At 40.9% G+C, this 7,251-nt stretch overlaps 1 protein-coding gene across 2 annotated transcripts in view; it reads right to left on the reverse strand.

Annotated features, from left to right (window-relative positions):
- Window positions 1-6,872, reverse strand: part of LOC116918771 (zinc finger protein 91) — a 111,025-nt gene extending 104,153 nt beyond the window's left edge. For both annotated transcript variants that reach the window (XM_045166895.1, XM_032924533.2), the window contains exons 1-2: window positions 6,744-6,872; window positions 6,112-6,580 (exon numbers count right to left, since the gene is read on the reverse strand). The gene's annotated coding sequence lies outside the window, so the exon portion shown is untranslated. The remainder of the gene's footprint in view (window positions 1-6,111; window positions 6,581-6,743) is intronic.
- Window positions 6,873-7,251: the final 379 nt, after the last annotated feature.

The following is a 7,251-nucleotide window of genomic DNA, read 5'->3' on the forward strand; positions in this document are numbered from 1 at the left end:
CACCCTCGGGCACAGACCAACGGTTGGCCTGCCCTCAATCAAACCACCTGATTAATCACAAATCTAAAAAGGAAAAATCTCCGGGATTGTTGCTCCTCCTCTTTTATAACAATCGTCCCATTCCAATCGGGGCTAGTCACGGTTTAAAATCAAATTGAGAAAAGGGTAGAGGGGGCGAATGAGCGTGATGTAAAAATCGGTAATTTTTTGTGGTTTAGAAAAGAAAGGCGTCCGTTCATCGGCCTTTGTGGTCAATCGCGTGAAAACAAGAACCGAAACACGGGAGAAAAATGTCGAAAGGAAAAGCCGAGTGAAATAAATCAAATTTCAACAGATTCGAATGAGCGACAAATTGGGATAAGATGAAATTCTAGATGTCAATGTCCAACATTTAACGTACACCTGACACCTGGTCATCATTACCGGTCGTGTAGGGCAAAATAAGGAGCTCGTGTTTGTGTTAGCCGCGCAAAAAAAAAAAAATAGAAAACACTCCCAACGTCTTTGTAAAGCCGCAGTAATAGGAACCTTCCCTATCTCATTAAAGATTTAAAGGCCTAAAACGAGAGAGCATGTTGCTCAAGACGATCGCCGCATTTCGACAATATATACCCTGGCGCTTATTATATATTCAAATATTATTCAATTGATTATCTGACGTCGTCTTTTTGTTTAAACATGTGACTGAAACCGTGAGCTTCTTTTTCAAAGCTTAAACGGGTTTCAGTAATCAGTGCATCGCATATGGCGCCGCCATAGCAATCGAAGAGCCGGTTATGTTAAAAGTATATTAGAAGTCAAGGTTTTCTGTTTTTTAATATCACAAGTTTTCTCTAATGACAAAAATGACGACTTTTCTTTTGAAGACAATCGAAAAAGGACGGGCGTCAGAATCTTTTTTCTCCGAAAATGGATAGGATTCGAGCACAGCAAAGTGCTAACATCAACGAAATCAATCTCGCTACGCCACTGCATTAATTGTTTGAATACATTTAATACAGTTGACTGTCATTAGTTATTAATTCAACCACGAAACGTCAGTCTCTCTACATCGGCTACCGTTATGAATATTTAAAGCTCTACCATTTTCTTTTTCGGCTCAAGATGATTAAGAAAAAGAAACGATTGTCTTCACGCTAAACTTGAGAACAAATTTTGAAATGATCGTTGTGGGATCGCTTGTTCTTGGCCGTGCGCAATTCTTTTAGTCGGGACAGTTTTTTTTTTAAACCAAAGTTGAAGCAAATTCCCACAGGCTCAATCGGTGAAACACGTGTCATCGTGACGACTCCCCCTAACCCGTCCCCTTTTTTTTCTTTTCGCTATTTATACTGCGTAAGGGACCCGCCTGTCACGCACGTCCCGAAGACGCGTCTACCGTGAGTCGAAAATGGATGCATCCAACGTGTATACGCAGCTGACGGCTAACGATTTGGGACGATCTAGATGAAAGAAACTAAGTTGGAAACAAGAAACTCCGAAAAAAGAGCAAGTATATACATCAGCCATCGAGATGGTCGATCAATGTCAGTGTCGATCTCGCTCGAGGGAATATAAACATTCGAAGAGATGGCCTGCCTCATCAGCACAAACACTTTATAGCTTTTGCCAGAGCGACCAGAATCATCAAGATTTAGCTGTTGTCGTTGCATTGAGTTTTTTTTAAAGTAAGGACATTGCTGGCAATGCGGCAATAGAAAAAAACAAAACAAATATATATGAGGCCCTCGTTTGTTTGCATCTTAAAATGTTAACGACATAAAATGTGTGGCGTCAAAAGCAATCGATTTAAAAAACAAAAACAATTGATGAATAGGACTGGTGTTGGCAAAGAATCTTTCGTTTTTCGAAGGTGGGGAAGCAAAAAACCGGATCCAGGTCGGAATAAAAGCCAATTATTTCGTTTCATGAAAACGCTTGACAAACCCTTCGCGACTAATCCCCAAGTCTTTTCGATTGTTCTTCGCCTTTTTCAAAGAGCAAAGACTCGGGTGATGGCACTCTGATAAACACAGCGCCACGGAAAAATGTTTTCGACATCAAACCCGTTTTCCTTTTTTTAAAAAACGAAATCCATTCCATCAAGACACGCATCGACCAATTTACACAAAGTCGACAAGCTCCCCCCCCTGAGCTCAAGATCAAAAACCCACACACACAAGTTAAGAAACAAGCAATCAAACACGCGCATACAAAATTCCACAGACTTTCCTGTACGGTCGTGGTCATTCAAAAGAGGGAGCGAGAGGGCAAGGCAATTGTCAGCCTCGGCACATACGTACCATGTACACAAGAGACGGACAGACGGCATGCTGCAATCGAATACCTAGCTGGGATTCTTTGATTAAATCGATCAAATCTTATGGAACACTATACACACGTCACCTAAGTAGGGGAGGTTTTTTTTCCTTTCTAAATCAGCAATGTGAATCTATTCAAAGTTGAAGGACAAGAAGAGCCGATGCCATTGGAGTTGACTGACATTTTTCAATTCGTTCTAATCAAAGAGCATTCGTTACTGCTTCTATTGCCCTGTCACAAAACGACGACAGCCAACCTTCACAATCGACCCACCTTCATTTCCTTCGATTCAAAATTGAAAAACGAAATGAGGAAAAGTGAAAGAAAATATAATTTGACATTTAAGAGAAGAACAAGACCATAAGTGGAAGGTCCACTGTGCACGGGGAGCTGGTTATTCATGGGAAATGTTGAAAAAAGAAAAAAAAAACGAATTGAAAAAGTTGACATATCAAAAGCGGAGAGAGAAAAAAAAAATCTTCAGCAAGAGATAGGGGAGAATCGAGGTATGTAAACATGGTACCAGCACCCACCCTCATGATTGGCACAGATTGCAAGTGATGGATCGTAGAGCTGCATTTCATCTTTCGCTGACTTGATTTACTTGCACGTTTTTTATTTGTATACTAGAAAAATGCAGCATCTTTAAGAATAAATTTGGGCGGAATATCAAACAAAATGAAATAATGGGAATGGACTGCCGGTCTTTTGCACGTTCATTGAACAACAAGAGATCGAATTTCATCAAAAAGGAAAAAAAAAAAGAAAAATGGTCGCACGTGCGTCTCTTTTGCTACTGTAACAAAACAAAAAATCTGGCAAAAAACTGAGCGAAAAATTCAAAAGTATTTTCTTTTCCTTCCCGCAATTTATCTTTGACGAAGCCGCCCCGAGTTGCACCAGCAAATGAATAATGTCTCACATTTTCTAGACTTGGAAACCAAAGTTTTCACGTTTCCCACTACTTTTTCTTGTTGTTGGCCCCGTCTATTTGGGAATTTTTTGCAGAAGACGCATGTCATCACCCCCATTTAAAATAAATGAGGAATCAAGGGAGGAAAAAAACCAAACAAATAAAAAAAAAGGACGCGCTGACAGAAGGATAGGCAGATTATGAATCATTGACAATGACCAAATCTAGTATGAGGGAGTTGGCGAACCGTCTCGACTGCCGGTAAAACAACAACATTTAGAAAAACACATAAAGGAAAGTAAAAAACAAAAAACAGTCCTGGTGAATAATTCAAATAGGGAGTACGCAATTTTACTGGTTTCTGTCATTCCATTTCTTCCTATTTATAATCTAATATTGAACGTCGGAGAACGTCTGATAGCGCGCGACGCCCAAACAAAAGAGAAAAAAGGGGGAAAAAATATTATACGCAATCCAAAAACGGAGGAATAATAATGGTAATATCGAGAGAAACATTCCATCGAGAGAACGATTCACCTTTGTTTGCTGCCAACATTTCATGTAACTTTCTCAGCTAATGTCTGTGTGTGGGCCTTTCTATATACAATTCTGCCTCTTTCTGCTGCTTCACATGTGTTCCAAACCAACAAGACGGATGACCTCCTCCTCATCCCCTTTCCTCCCATCGTCCCGAATATCCCGACCGTCCCGGCTCCGACTTTATCCGTTTTCTCCGACTCGCCGTTTAATCCGCTCTGACGTTGGCTCGTCTCGTCATGGCAGTCTGCCATCTTCCTTTTTATTCTGCCTTCGACGTCAACCACCCCCTCCTGCCATCGTATCATTTTCAGCTGTGCGCACTCCCCACCACCCCCCACCCCTAAACAAGAAGACACATTCTCTCGATCCAGCGCGCCCATCCCAGTCAGTCAGTGCCGTAGAGCAGTCGGAGCTCGGGGCGAGAGATATCAGCCGACACACAAGAACGCGCAACCGATCGGTCATCTTTGATCGCTCCGTGAATAACCAAACGTGAGCAAGAGTTCCAGCAGAGACAAGAAGAGAAGGGTGTAGGTATAAACGCATTTACATAAATAGACCTTTTTACACGCAGACGAGTCACACCACCATACACTAACGTGGAGAGATAGCGATCGTATAGACGCGTGATACGTATACAGACGGATTTACATTAGAGGCACATCGGAACAAACGCCAAGTTCAAACGGACCCCATCACACAGAAACGCATTGATCCAAGTGCGAGATCGACGGAATATTTTGGCGCCAGGAATTACGCAGCGCCAATGTTCCATTGCGGTAGGGGCAAAAAATAAAAATACGTGCGGGACACAAATATCGATCCTTGCACAAGCCATAAGGCGACTCACATAAACTCGGTTATTAAAAAAAATAAAAGGCGGTCACATAACAAAGACAATATCGAAGAAATGATGGAAAAGAGGGGTGGGGGATATAAATAAAGATGATTTTTTTCGGTCGTTATTACACGATCGCCCATAGGGCCAGTATTGCGGGAGCCGTCGATTATACGTCCGCTAGCAAGTACTAAAGAAAACGATAATGGGATAGTCGAGATTCCTGCATGTGGGGTTCAATCACCTTTTTATCCATTGAATGATTAAGTTTGATGGGAGAAAAAAGATTCACCTCAAAACTGATGGACAAAAAACACGAGAATCGATGGACGAAATTCGCAATTAGACTGACGGGCCAAAATCCTTCGTTTTACCGACAAACGAATTTAAGTTTTTTTTTTTTTTAAGAAATATCTTAATGAGCAAACAATTTCTTGTTACTGGAGGGTAGCTGTAATGTAAGGAATAATAACGTGGTGATGGCGGGGAATGATCGATCATAGATAGACGAACAGGCATTTTTACTGGGAAACGGTTCCCTATAAGTTGACGTCGTGGAAGACGACACACAAACCAAATGGCTGTGTCGCAGATCAGATTAAAGACAGAACACGTACACACCTTTTAGTCTCAAATGGGGCTTTCACCTACATCAGCAAAGAGTAGTTTTTATTTTATTCATTTGTCCAATCCAATAGAATAAACAGGCGAGTCCGAGAAAAGATTCAAATCTCCCTTCTTTCCTTTTCCATCAAATAGAGAAAATGGATGATAACCCAAACGCCATTTTTCGATAGCAATTTTCCATCCCACATGGACAGTCGAGCTAAATTCTCATTTTGTTTACACATGAAAGGAAACACAAAAAGCCTAGCTGTTTAGCATCTACGTCACGCGACGCATTTCAAATAACGGGGACAAAAACATTGACACGGAATTAAGGGCGATCGTCATCGTAGTAACGGTAAAAATGTCGTTTAAAAGGTTGAAAACCCACCCACCCGAAAAAATCGGCAACGCTGTCTTCGATTTTATTTTTTAAATCCCGCCATTATAAAACAAAAGAAGTAGCCACCGACAGCCAGCCAAAGATACAAAGTGGAAATTCCCATCTTCAATATAGGAATTTGAATAGAATGCTTTTCTTTTTCCCGTGGAATAAAAATGAAAAATAAAATCGAATTCGCCAAGCACATTGTGAGCACTCGTCACCCGTCGTAGATGAGACCGCGGTCGTCGACAGCAACGACTTTGAAAGATGTCCCCAATTTGTTTACGACGGAATTCAATTCATATCTTTGTGCCGTTCTACGCTTCATCACTAAACGTGGTATGTTAAAAATGACTGACCCACATGGCCGAAACTACATGACCTAACAAATAGTCTAAAACCCGCATTTCTAGATGCTATCGAAACATTCCTTTGACTTGAATAAAAAATACTACTTGACTCTAGAGGACACTTGCAAAGGAAACAACGATCAAAAACTTTGGCGCCAAAAATGGGAGAATCACTTACTTTCAATAATGGCGGACTTTGTTCGACGCTGCTTCATCTCGTTGTCGAATCGGCTTCACCTCGTGGTCGTCTTTGTGCCCCTGCAACTTTCCAGGCTCTTCGTCATTACATGGAAATGGCGTGGTTGGATGGCTACGAAACGGCGTGGTTCAACGAGTGCAAAACGACATAAAACTAACACGTGTTCAGCACGCAGCAAGGGGCGCATAAATATAACGTACGTCGAAGAAAGTGGAACTCGTTGACGAGTCACATTTCTAAATATGGACATGTTCTCTTTCAATAGAAACGTAGTTCAATGTTCAGCGAAAAGATGTTCGGAAAATTCTTGGATTTGAAAGTTCTCTGTCTTTTATCACAATCGTTTCACAGCATGAGCCACATGTGAACCTTACGCCTTTCGCCCTACGACTCAACGACTGTCCAACGGAATTGCAGCAGCATTGCAATAATTTCGATTATGTTTCACCTAAATTTTAAGAAAGAAAAATTCTCTAAATGTTGAAATATTTCTAGATTGTCTCAATTTTAAAAGTGCTAAATATTGTCACGTCTCTGAATTATTATTAATCAAAATGGAGTTGAAATATTTGACAACACCACAAGTCGAATGGTGGACGGGCGAATCTTACCATTCCTCTTGACTGGTTTTTCTCAGTTCCATTTTGAAATAGGATCAAGTGACGAATGCAGAACGTGTCAAGGCCATTTCACTTTGTTGCACTCAGCAACCGTCGAGATACAGAATTCCAGAGTGGAATTATATATCGAGTCATACACAATCATACATTATAGAAAAAGAAAGCAAATTTACCATCTGCATATTAACTTACCGCATGTTTTTTCTTTGTTGCTCGTTATTCAGACACTTTCACCAAAACTCAGTTGGTGGCGGCCATTCTTGAAGCCATATGTGAAAAAAAGCCAACACTTATGATTCATAACCAGGAAAAAAAAATAGGGCACCACACTGAGAAGATAAACGCCTCTACTCCCGTTCTTTTCCTGTGTAATTTACCTATTAATTCATTTTTTTTCCCCCTATCTAGGAATTGGTGGGGGTTTTCCAGCCACTTCGTCATGTGTTCGTCTACGGCCATTTTGTACAGGGTCTGATTCTAGACGATGATCAAATTATAG

Source organism: Daphnia magna, unplaced genomic scaffold (genome assembly GCF_020631705.1).
Source record: "Daphnia magna isolate NIES unplaced genomic scaffold, ASM2063170v1.1 Dm_contigs114, whole genome shotgun sequence".
Taxonomy (NCBI): Eukaryota; Metazoa; Arthropoda; class Branchiopoda; order Diplostraca; family Daphniidae; genus Daphnia; species Daphnia magna.